Below are 13,660 nucleotides of genomic sequence, written 5' to 3' on the forward strand. Positions count from 1 at the left end.
TATTGAATAATTGAATCTGAGTTCTTAAAATAATTACAAGACCTCTCTATTTATAATAAAGGAAACATATTTCCCTCAGTTAGCTTAAAAAGGGAAACTAAATCACAATCGTACTGGAAATAAAATATAATTTTCCTGAGTTAACTTAAAAATTTGAAACTAAATAACAATTATAACGAAAATAAAAGATACTTCCCTAAGTTAACTTAAAAATGGAAAACTAAATCACAATTATAACGGAAATAAAATATACTTCCCTAAGTTAACGGAATCTCATATCTTAATTGACTAATAAAAATGGAAAGTCCTAAAATAATAAAATACCATAATTAACTCTAATTAAAATAAAAAGTCCTAAAATAATAAAATCTTAAAATTCCTAAATTAACCTAAATTAATGTCCTACATTAATGGCTTTTAATACGGACAAGAAGAGCTTTCGTTAATAGTGTTTTTAGATTGGATTTGTATGTTAGAAATATAAATCAATTTTAGAATACTAAATTGAGGGAGAATGTTCGATTTGACCTTATTGTACGCTACCTTATGAGCGGAAGAAACTGTACCCGGAGCACACTATTACATGTTTTGCGTGTGGAAAATGATATTTGAATAGCGGAAAAACACCAAGAAGACAGGAGTGATAGCACTGTAGCATAAACAAAGCTGTCATTTTTTATGCTACAATGGCACTATAGCATAAGCAGTACCCATATTCGGCATGTCCTTCTAATATCTTGCAGCTGTTCAAATAACAATGCTCTTTGTGTGCCTACAAACTTCAACTTTTCGGTCAGCATAATTTAGGTAGCAACCCGCAAATAATTTTGTAAATTGAGCCTGCATGAAAAATTGATGAATGTGTTGATGAGAATAATCATTACTCAAATCTTTCACTGATGTCCTAAATGATTTCTCCTTCTATAGATTACAGTGGTCGGTTATAATCACAAATTGAGGATCTTGCTGGAAGCTGTTGTTCAAAAAATTTCACAATTCAAAGTGAAACCAAACAAAACACTTATTTCGGTTCGAGTAGCTGCAGTAAAGTTTGAATTGTGCAATTTCTTGGACAAAATGTTTCCAGCAAGATCCTCAATTTTGTGATTAGAACCAACCAGTGTAGCTTATGGAAGCAAAAACAACCATTTAGGAGATTAGTGAGAGACTTGAGTAATGATCTTGTTCCGCACTAACCAGTCACTTCTCAACCTTCTCTTCAATCTCTTCCCCTTCTTTCTTCGCCTCAGAAACTCTGCGCTGAACGCCTGTAGTTTCACCCTTGATCAGCTTCTCGATTTCTGCCTTGATATCATCAAAGTTGGCATTAATTGTAGAATGAGCAGATAACAATCTAAAAGTGAAGGAGGCCAAAGGAAAGTGAGATTAAAAAACAAACAGAAGTGAAATGTTTTTTCAGACGAGAAAACGGAAACAAGAAAAGGACCAATGCGAAGAGCTGATAGAACGGATGATAGAACGAATAAGAAGTGATTTGATTATTTTATAAGGCCAATTCATGTAATGAAAGATCTGGTTTCGATCTTTGTAATTTAAATATATTATCAGCACGAGGTGAAGGACTTTTTGTCGACCCAGTCCAACATAAAGACAAATTACTGACGCAATTTGATACTGGTATTGATCTTTGTAAATTAGGCATATCAATACGAGTTGACTCTCTCAAGACTTTTGCTGTGCCATTGCTAGTCAAATATGATTATGTGAGACAAAATGTGAATAGACTCATCTAGTTATGTTATTATTTAGGAGGTCGAATCAAGATAACATCCAACTCACTTGCCTTCTCAATGACCAACATTTTGTGAGCCAAGCGTTCGACTTCAAACCACTTAATCTGATCAGATGAATTAAGCCAAAAAACATGGTTGAATTAAAAACAGATACAGCAGGTGCCTTGTACTCAGGATCCGATCATACATATACAAAGAATATCTGCTATAAAGAATTTCACATCTCAAGTAGTTGAAATTTAGTTTCAAAAGAAAAGAATGGACTAATTGATAATAACAATAAATTGCCACATCGCATGCATGTTTGAAATTTGCATTTACGCCTGCAATGCCTGACGCGTGTGCGTGATCACAAAAATAAACTTGAATAGAATCTCTCACATTCACCAGAAAATTGTTGCACAATAACAATGCAAGGGATACACATAAGTGGTAAGTTCACACATCTTTAGTTAAGATGATCAAATGGAGGAGTTACACAGATTTTTACGCTGCCAAAGCTGAAGCGACAGTGTGAAGTAAAAGTACAATTAAAACGAGTTTATATTAAATGTAAACTCTATTGAAGAGAGGATCTCAATTTTTATATCTTATTTTAATCGCTTAAAGAATTACAAATTAAGTTGATGCATTAATATATATATATTGAAATTTTTCAATCCGGAATTTTAAAGTGCGGGAACGCTCGGAAAAATGCATAAATAGTGTAGTTTAAGCGCTTCAAGTTATAAGCCTTTAAAATCCTGCGGCTTTAAAGTTTCTCCGGACTTTCCTACACTTTAAGATCTCGAACCAGAAAAATACTAATATATATATTTCTATATATTAGTAGTTTTCTCATCTGGGATCTTAAAGTGTGGGAAAAGTCTAGAAAAATTTTAAAACCGTAGAGTTTTAAAGGGTTAAAACTAAAGACGCTTAAATTGCACGGTTTATCTATTTTCCCAAACGTTCCTACACTTCAAAATTTCAAATTATGTTCCTCAGTAATATCATCATGACTCTCGAAGTCATGTACGGTAGCAATACCAAACCAAATACGATGAGTAGTGGGGTCTTGAGCTAAGCCTTGGCTAAACCTTGTAAATCTTAATGCCATAATCCTTTCAAATCCTCCTAGCCATTATCCTACTGCAATAATTCTTGCTAAGAAGAACGCCAATATAATATTTAAAAATCTTTAGATTAGCGGACAATCTTCAATCTTCACCTAAGTTCAGGAAGGAACCACATGGTGCTTACAATGAGCAAATTGACCTGGGTAAACTTTTATTTTTCCATAATTTTCTATGCAAATTTTTTATATTTTCCTGAAATTACATAATTGCCCTCAATAAATACATAGTTAATATTAATTTTCATAATTTTTTTTTTTTTGTTACGTTGTCCCCTGTAAGCCAAATTTTTTAGATCTGCCCTTAAATAGGTTATTACATTATTGTTCCCAAAAGTGATGGCTTCTCCTAGTTTGAAGCTCCTACCAAGTGAAAAAGGTCTCCATAAAACATTGCAAGCTTTAACTATGATCTTTTATATTGACCTAATTTTTTTCATTTTTTTTAAAAGATGCCAACAAGTGCTTTTGGGTGTATATGTCATATCCACAACTGTTTCTGCTCCTGATGGCCCCTAATAAATATCACAATAGGATATGATCTTCAAGCTTCTTAACTGTTTATGCAATCTGGTTAACATGCAATCTTTAGTTGATCTTCTAGGTTGAGACACGTTGTCATCATAAGTGATGATAGTTAAAAATGCTAATTAATTTAGAAGCCTAAACTATAAAATTTGATTGAGATGGAATAATAGCTTTCATGTCGGCTTTTTCATGAATAAATACTTGAGGTCCACGATATTTTTCTTATTGGAGAGATAAAATTTAGAATGTACAAGTGGTCCTATCTTAAATGGAAGATTCTTGATGCTGATAAATGATAATGGCCATCGATTAGAGAGTTCTACTAGTCGAGTAGTGACTCCAGATATGTACAATTTGTTCCAATTTGACTACAATACGGCACCTTTTTGTCGAAATTTGAGCATTTATTAGAAGAGATATCGAGCCACTCAATGTTCAGAGCCCAAACATATATATGCTTGTGAAAACATTCATATGTTTTGAAAATACCGAAATCGTTCACAAGAAGAAAATTATGAAGTAGAAATACGGCAGAAATCGCGTATGAACAGAGATTGAGTATCACAATGAGATGGTTTCAGTTTCGTCATAAACTATAAAAAATACACCAAAATCCAATGCATACACCAATAGGTGCACGAACAGAAATATGATGCAAACATCTCTTTAATTAATTTAGGGCTTAAAGAGACTTTAAGATGCCTACAAATTGAATATGGCAGCTCTTGGACACCATCCATAAGAAATAAAACTAGCTTCAAATTGGATTTTTGAGTACTCAAACAAAGTTAAAAGCAAGATAATGAAATGAACGCAGAAACAGAAGATCCTCAAGTCAACACCATCCAACTCTTAATACGTATATGGAAAGAACTCGAAGCCTTATTCAAGATGCCGGCAGTAGGTTGGCCTAGACCATTTTCATAAGTTTGGACTCTCTGTAAATAAAGAGAAAAACACATTGAAGTTGCAGTTTTCACATTATTAAATTGCACAAATTAGCCTCTATTTTAACTAGTTAATGCTAAAGAACACAGAAATCCTTCAATTCTCTCTGCAAGCAATTAATTTTATTTGTTATTTCCTTTTCGCTATGTCGGACCTAACAACTAATCCTCAACATAACAATACAGGAGAGTAGTTATATTTTAAAAAGATGTACCAATATGATTTAACGAAAATTTCAACATAAATAAAACATATTTAGTCAGCATAAAAATCAAATCAAAACATCCCAAATTGTATAGATTTTACCTTGCCACTGTCTTTCGCATCTTCCTCCTTTTCGTTCTCCTCGCTGAACGTCTCATTCTCTTTTTCTTTCTCTGGCTAATTAGATTTAAAATGAATCTATCAAAAATTTGATGTGTACTTTATATATATATCTGTTATTGAATCAGTAACTTTCAGAAAAAATCAACATCTTACATGAATGAATACGTACCTTGTTTTTAAGATATAGGTATTGAATGGTTGTATTAAGGTCGTGATCCAAAGTCTGACATCCTTCATCACCAAACTCTTTAAGTTCTACTTTGCGTAACTTGGGTGTGCTTAATTCTCCTCCTGAAAAAATGTTCATATTGGGGCAATCTTCCACCACTAATCTTTCCAGAGATGGGAATTTGAAGTTGCAATTATTGCCAGAGAAGAAACTTGTCAGACTTTCTAAATCCAAGAGCAGCAGTTCTTTCAATTCGCTGAAAACAATTTCATCTTTTGCTGCATAATTCTCTCCCTCGTCATCGTCGTTTGCCACTATTTCTGTTATCATCTTGCATTCACCTATCTTGATTCGTCTCAGTCGCACCAGACTCTTTGCTATCGAGGATGTTAATACGTTTATCATTCCATCGCAACGACATACCATCAAACACGTTAGAGTCTGAAACGATGTCGAGGGAGGCACTAGATTAATCAAATTGTCACAATGCAATATCACCAATATTTCCAAATTGCTCGTGTTGGAGGACTCTTGTTTCGAAATCTGCTTCAGATCACTACACTCATCTATTCCTTTTATCATTGCCGTCATCCCGTTTTCAACCTCTTCGAATGAATCATCCCAAATATAACCGTCTCCTCCTAGAAGGAAAAGAATTTTGACTGTGTGAAATCGCAGGAGGAAATCGTCAAGTGACAAAATAGGAGTTGACTCATCAAGCCAGACATCGAGACATTTAAGTTTGCAAAGCAAGTCTTCTGGAAATACGCGTATGTGCTTTTCGTCAACAATCAAATATTCCAAATTGGGGAACATCTGGGTGATCACAATCACAAAAAAAGCACGATGAATGTTAAAGTAAAAACAAAGCGTTCCAATGATGAATATTTATCATTTTTGAATACGGTAATGTGTATTTTCTTTCATTCTCTCTCCCTAACGCTTGTCCAGTAGACAGATTTTCAAATTATAATAGATTTGCGTGCAATCTAAAATTGCATTTAAACTTCCAATCAATCCGTTTATTTGGTTTGAATTGAAAATCTTAAAAATTTCTTTTTTTTTTTTTAAATGGATCTTTTAACTTTTTTTCCTCAAAAGCAAAAATGAATTAATAACTTGAATTTAAAAAGTTTAATAATATAGTAAGAAGCTGGTATTTCATTAATATTCATCCAACCCAATGGAATATATTCACTAGTGTACAAGAAAGGATTTTATTGGCATAAAATTTAATAGGATGAGATTTCTTCATTTGAGTTTTGTTCATCTCTCTCTATATATTTTTATGAATATTATTTATGTTAACACGAGATGACCAATTTCTTCTTCAACATCAAAATTGATAATCATTTTGTATGTAACAATATTGTTAAGGCATGCTAATTTGAAAATAGCTCCTAAAAGATTATCTGGGAACTAACTGCGGCTTGAAAAACTCTAGATCTTATGAGTATTTTCTTTGTTTGGGTAATCAAATGCACTGTCTCTTTCGTGTATTAAGTAAACATATAGACATAAAATAAAAAGTAGAGGAAGACGAAAAACTCAGATAATTAAGAGAAAACAATTCAACTAGAATTAAAAAAAAAAAAGTTGGTTTGCTAACATTTTGTTAAACTGATTTATGTTTACGAGGATATTATGAAGTGTAAATTAATAGACTGATTTATACAACTAACATTTTTGTTACTAAAAGACGAAGTGATGAGGACGATGGTGACAATAAAACTCTAAACTCCGAAACTATAATTACTTTTAAGCACGTAAGAATTGAGCTATAATTACAAAAGTCTTGCACGTACCTTTTTGGTGGACTCATGAATAGTGCTTTTAAATTTCACATGGGGACATCCCCTTATTGTTAATTGTTCCAGTGATGGAAATTCGATCTGCAGATCTCCCGTGCAGAAGCTTGTAAGCTGCGGAAGAGAACGAAGTTCGAGTGTCCTTAATTGAGAGAGTTCAATCACTTGCGTGTTACTATTGCTGGATTCATCTCTTGTCTCGGCAGCAAAAATCACTTCCAAATTCTGGCATCCAGTCACTTCAATGGACTGAAGTTGTTGAAGGCCTCTGCTAATGACCAATGGAAATACATTTTTCAATTTATCGCACCTTCCCACACTTATGCTCTTTAATTTGCAAAAAGACTCTGCCGAGAGTGGACCACGACATATTTTCTCAAGGTTACTCAAATCTTGCAGAAATAATGACTCCAAGAGGGGGAATGCAGTCGTCGGAGCTGTTGCTCTATCCACTGTGTCGACAACACATAAAAGGTTGCTATTTTCTACGACCTCGAGATGCTTCAGCTGTGGAAAACCTTCTCCGTCTGATCTATAAAGAACACTTTTCATGTCCAGCGATCCGCCTAAACGTAGGTCTTCGATACCCTTCAATTGCATGATATGCCCCCCGTTCAAGCAAATGTTGGCACCACTGGCGAGCATCAGTCGGAATATTCTAGATATTTCATCCGATGGGCCATCCCACCACCGCTGATCTCCTATCAATATTCTGTACCTTTGCAGCATTTTGAAGAACGACAAGTCTCTTGGTAGAGTCTTTTCATCTTGGATTAGTATTTCTAAAGAGGTCAATTTAGATAAATTATTCAACTCATGAAGGCTGGCATTTCTTCTTTCACCGTCGACTCCTTCAACCTTCCCCCACTCAATGGGACTCTCACCAACATATAGTTCTTCTAATCGGGATAAGCTCGATAAGACATTTGGGGGAATAACTCGCAGTCGGTAACATCGGCGCAAATTCAACAACCTCAATTGAGTCAGCTGGCCTATCTCTCCAACCAGTTCCTCCATATTAGAACCTCGAAGCGTAAGGATAACTAATTTCTTTAGGTCTCCAATAATAGCCATGCCTGCTAGTTCACAATAATCCAGAGACAATGTTTGAAGGTTTTGTAAGAGACCAAGAGATGAAGGCAATAAAAACAAATGCATCTTAGTGAAATCTAAAACTCTCCGGTAAAAAATTTATCTGGGATTATCAAAGATGGATCATTGCCAATACGAAGGTATTTAAGTTGCGGACTCTCGAACCCTTGAGGAAGCTCACTAATATTACTATTCTTTAAGGAGATTGCGGTGCAAACCTCCAGTGTATCCTTATCTGGCCAGCTGGTCAGCGGAACAACCTCATTTTCCACCGCAAACACATGTTGATCTCTTGATGCAATTGATATGGCTACATCACGAACAACATCATGCATTGAAAACCTTTCACTCTAACAACCATCAAGCAACAAACAAGAGTTCTTGAGTTTATCAACCAATGTATGTGCTCTATCCCGTGCCTCTTCCAACGTGTTGATGTTTTGAAACAAACCCAAACCCATGCCATAATAAAGCACGTCGTTAACGGAACAGATGAACGTGTACCCTATTAGCAAAAACGTTTTCCTGAGTTCGTCACCTTCTAGCTGATAATAACTCAACTCGATAGTTGAATAGGCGGCCTCCGCTTCTGTCTCAGAGAATCTTCTCAAAAAAGGCCTTTTTAATTGTCGTAAAGCATTCCTCCATTCATACAGACGCTTATTTTTCAATGCATTCGCTACGGGTACAATGGCAATGGGCAAACCAGCACATTCCTTGGCTACCTCTGTCGCTACAGATTTCAGTTCACCATTTTCTGTGCAATCACCTGTCATCTTTTTGAAAAGACTCCAAGCTTCTTTTTCCTTCAGAACATCAACAAAAAAAATTTGTTGACAACCCATCTTACAAGACAACACATCTGGACTTCTTGCTGTCAGCAGAACTTTACATCCTCCGTTATCATCTGCCAATGGAATTCCAATGGCCTCCAAATCAAGACTCCCCCAAATATCATCCAAGATTATCAGGATCTTCGACTCTTTCTTCAATCGTTCAAGCAGCCTCCCTGCTCTTACAGTTTCATGACTCTGTTCAGCCAATTCCAAGCCTATCTTCTCTGCGATTTCTCCTTGTATTTCTTTTATTTGCAGTGTTTGGGAAACACATGAAGAAATGACCTTCTCAAAGAGATTATTTTCCTTGGCCTGCCTGCCAACTTCTTTCACAAGCGTTGTCTTTCCAACGCCACCCATCCCGTACACCCCAATCATGTTGAAGTTACGGTTGCTCAGTGCGTCTAGTATCTCCTTCAAAGTGGACGTTCTCGATTCAAAGTGCATGAAACCCTGGGTAGTATTAAGCCATGTCTCCTCTAGAATTGCACGTAAAGAAACACTGTCGAAGGTCCCTTTTTCACGGAGTCCAACAATAGCATGTTGGGAAAATATGCTCTTTAAAAGCATATGTGTTTATTTAATTGTAATAAACATTTTTTCTGATTAATAAAATTAATGAGGTATTTTATTCAAATATCTTAATTGCATTAATATTTGTATTAAAGTCCATTTAATCATATTATATGTATTTATGTGATCACCATGTGGATTCACAGAAGACATAAATACAAGTTATCTTATGATTAAATAAATTTAGTTCGCAGTTGATAAATAAAGTTGGACACTTTATTTAGGTATAGACTGTAATAAATTCATTGAATGATTTGTCTTAATCATGTATGAATTTATTGATGTAGTACGACTACATTGAACAAGATCACATATGAGATTTAATTAACTTTGTAATAACTGTCAGACTTATTAAATCTCATAGGCGTTGATTTTACTGTAATCTTAATCTTGAGTTAATTATGATTTCATGATTGTAATTGTTATTTCATTTGAGTTACCAATGGGCACGACACATCCTTGTGGTCAAGATTACCCGGTATCTTGGTGGGAGCAATTATGAGTATTGGAGTTATGGATTAACAATATAGAATTTATACAACACATCTCTTGATAGGTTTTCGGTACTTGATCATAGAATTCTCTGGCCAGAGTGTGTCAACTATTTAGTATGTTGAAAATGATCATTAGAGAAAACCAGTAAGGATCAAGGAATAAGATGTTATTAAATTGATTGGACAGTTGAGATATCAATTTAATTAACGATGTGGTACAAAGGATTGTGCAGTAAAGAAATCAATGTGGCTTGGGACGAATTATTATTCGAGCATACAATTATGAAAGTCAGTTCCAATCTTTTAGTGGAGTAGATTTGGAATTAAATAATTGGGCTAGTTTTATTACAGGCCTAATTATTGTAGCCACTATTGTATGTTCCCAAATGATCCCCGGGTTAGCTCATTTAATTGACTGCACCACTACTGGACTTATAAGTAAGATAACTAGCTATTTGGGTCAAAAGCTTAAATATATCATTTAGTGGGAGGCTCCATTTAATTAGCTTTTGTGTAAGGGGCCTTATGTTATTTTACAAGGTGGGTCCCTTATTGAAAAAGAAAATAACGTGGGTTTTGTTTTTTGATTATTTGGAGCCTAGGGTTTTCACTAAAGGGTGATATAAAAGGCTTATTTTCTCTATAAAAAAAAAAATAGAAGCCACTTTATACAAATCGGAGAATAAGATTTTTCTCTCTATTGTTGAGAGAAAAATTTTCTCGTGCTAGTTGCTTTGGTAGTGATAAAGGCACCCACACGTCAAGTGCAGATCGAACCTGAGTCATAACCTGGAAGATCATTGGTGACAGTTCGTGATCTAACAAGCGTGGTGGTGACGGATCGTGATCTAATAGGAGTGGTGGTGGCGGATCGTGATCTAGGAGCCTAAATCACTTTAGCGGAAAAAGCCAACTCGGATTTTCAAGGTACGATTTCTAGAATACAAATTCTTATATATTATATGAGAGCGATCTTCAAAAGGTTTTATAAAAATTTAAAAACCTGATTTTTCCCCAACATAGCATTCGCCTCTCTTTCTGCTTTCTTGCTAAGCTGGTACCGAGCCTTCAAATTAGGGCACAACCCCTTGAAACACCGGTTGTTTGACTTCTCTTTGTCTTCAATGAGTTCTCCGACTTCATTGGTGACCTTGCTCACGCTAATCAGCCACTCCTCAACGTGCTGTTGAATTCTGTCACCTTTAATTCTGGAATCATTGACCTTGTGCTGCACATTCTCTCTAGCAAACTTTAGCTGGTCAACTTCATTATTCAGCTTCTCGAAGTTGGCCTTGTAGCTGCAGCAGTAAGTAAATGGATGAATAATGGGAGCAACAATGGGAGCAACCAAGTACTCTGCAACTTTTTCCCCAATGGAGAGAAAAAATTCCATTATGTCTCTTTTTTTTAAATTTTTTTTACCGGGGAAAGAACAGGGAAAGCAAAACTAATAAAAACGGACAAATGGACAAACGGGCAACTGGGGAAGAAAAAAAAAGAACTGAAAAACAAAAGCAGAGTGTTTAGAAGATCAAAGGCTGAAAAAACAAAAGCAAGTACAAATGCAAAGAGTGGATTTAATCGGCTGGAAAGATGGAAATAAGAAGTTGTCTGAGTAATATTGATCAACTGGTTTTAACGCAGGATGAGGGAAAGGAGCGATAATTCTAGAGATAGAACAAGAGCGGAGTTTGTCTCCACGAAGACGAATTGAAAGGCGATTGCAATGAAATGTAAAGAAAAGCTTTCGGGGAATAAAGTTAGTGAGTGGAAGCGGCTAATTTGTATCGGATGCTTGCTTTTGTTAGAGAATTTTAATCGCATGCAAGATCTTGTAAGTAAAAGTATCAAATAAATAATAAATAGAAAATAAATGTAAAATAAAACCAATCATACAACATAAGAATCTATATGAAAAACTAACACCACGGCCGCCAAGATTGACGAGAGAAAAATCTACTATATATTATAAAACAATCAAATGTAAAGAAAGGCATGGGCAATAAAGTAAATAACCGTACCTAACGACATAAAGTTAGTGAGAAAAACAATTAGCTATTTGAAGTCACTAAATTCCTCTCTACATTCATTTTTTAAAAATAAATTAGTTATTCAAAATTTAAAATTTAAAATTTAAAAATCTCAAAATTACTCTCACTAGTTTCTTTCTCTTTCTATCTTACAATTATATATTCTCTCTCTACTTTCACATTCTACAAACTAGATACTCAATTTTATTCTTTTTTTTATTCATTTTTTTTATTTGTCTTCTTTAGTATGTCATAATTTGTAATTTCATACTTTCTATTAAAAAAAAAGAAACAAAGAAAAAGAAAACCCCACATTTTGAATATGTCTCTTTTAGGTTACATAGAATCAATTATGATAAAAGAATATAGAGTAGTTTTCCAATCAGGGATCCCTGACTTTAATACACTACATAACAAAATACAGTGCATTGGAGCATGTGTTTATTTTGTCTTTTAGTTAATCCCTGACTTTATTAAAGTCAGGGATCCCTGATTAGAAAACTACTCAAAGATATATATATATATGACCTATGGGGGAATCTATAGCTTGATTAAAGAATGATAGTTGAGAGAATAATTAATCAAATTATTGATAAAATCACAGTAGACAAGAATATTATATTAAAGTGATGTGAATGACTGTTTTAATGGCCATTGAAATTTTGAAATGGTATCGGATGCTTCGTGTGATAATCCCACCAATGAAATTCTTAAAGATTGCTTTTGTTAGAGAGTTTTACTCCCATGTAAAATCTTGTAAGTAAAGGTATCAAATGAATAATAAATAAAAAATAAATGGAGAATAAAACTAAAAAATCATTGGTAGGACATAGACCAACAAATCAATAGAACAACTGGAAAAAGTAAAAGAATCTTTTGAAAGGCAGCATATAGCTAGAAACATTACATGGAAGATTGTATCATGCAAAATTAAATTGGTTACATAACAAATCAAGTGGAAATAAAAGCAATAAAGTTATTAATTATTAATTAGTGGCACCTAATATGATGTAGCAAGAATATAGGATAGAATATATTAGGAATTATAATATTTGAGTTACTTTAGTATTTAGTGTTTTATTAGGATTTATCTTATTTCATTAAGCTTATTTGAGTCGTATTTGTAATTCTAGTTTATTTAAAGTTTTAGATTATTTCTCTTATATGAGAAAGATTAAAATTGAGTTAGCTACTTGTATATAAGCTTGTTGTTTACACTTTATTATAACACCTTTAATCTTTCATAATAATATTTTAGATTATTCCCTTTTGAATTTATCTTTGTCGTTAATTCGATATTTTTTCTCTTTAAGAGTTATTCTTTCTTGATTTTCAAGAACTTAAACTAGAACGATATTAATTATCGCTTCTGCGCTGTGTCAAGTGGTATCAGAGTCTTTTTATGTACCAAGCAGAGCTTTCTTGACCATCAACCACCCTCCATATATAAAAATCCTTCATCATCCATTAATTTCAATAAGTTTTAAAAAAAAAACTGAAGCCATCTTCACAACCACCACACGCGGTTGCTGCTGTTGTCGTTCTTCTTCTTTCCCATCGATCTCCATCACCATCAGAGCACCCAAACGTTGATGACCATCTTCCAGCCATCAACACCACCAATATGCCGCCTTAGGCACACAAAATACACCAAAACATCCATTAAACTGTTGTGATCTTTGCCGCTCGATTCTTTGGAATTTGCCACGATTTGCTCGCCATCACCATACCATTCTGTTCACTGTCATCAGCCCTTTCTTTCCAGCTAATTCTCATTGTCATCCGTTATCCAATTCATCGAAAACCAAGACAAATCTATAATCGCCATTTCAATTCAGTATTCTGATCAATCCACAACGATTTGAGTTAAACCACCACTGTCATCACACTCACCAACTTCAAATCTTTCATATCCACCTATCCTTCTCCAATTTTCTAATCATTATCGCCAGCAACACAATCTTTGAACTAATTATACATTTTACCC

General features: G+C 34.3%; 1 pseudogene; it reads right to left on the minus strand.

The window, feature by feature from the left end:
* Positions 1-4,620: 4,620 nt before the first annotated feature.
* LOC112098424 lies at positions 4,621-11,036 on the minus strand (annotated as a pseudogene).
* Between the last annotated feature and the right edge of the window lie 2,624 nt (positions 11,037-13,660).

Source organism: Citrus clementina, unplaced genomic scaffold (genome assembly GCF_000493195.1).
Source record: "Citrus clementina cultivar Clemenules unplaced genomic scaffold, Citrus_clementina_v1.0 scaffold_5, whole genome shotgun sequence".
NCBI lineage: Eukaryota > Viridiplantae > Streptophyta > Magnoliopsida > Sapindales > Rutaceae > Citrus > Citrus x clementina.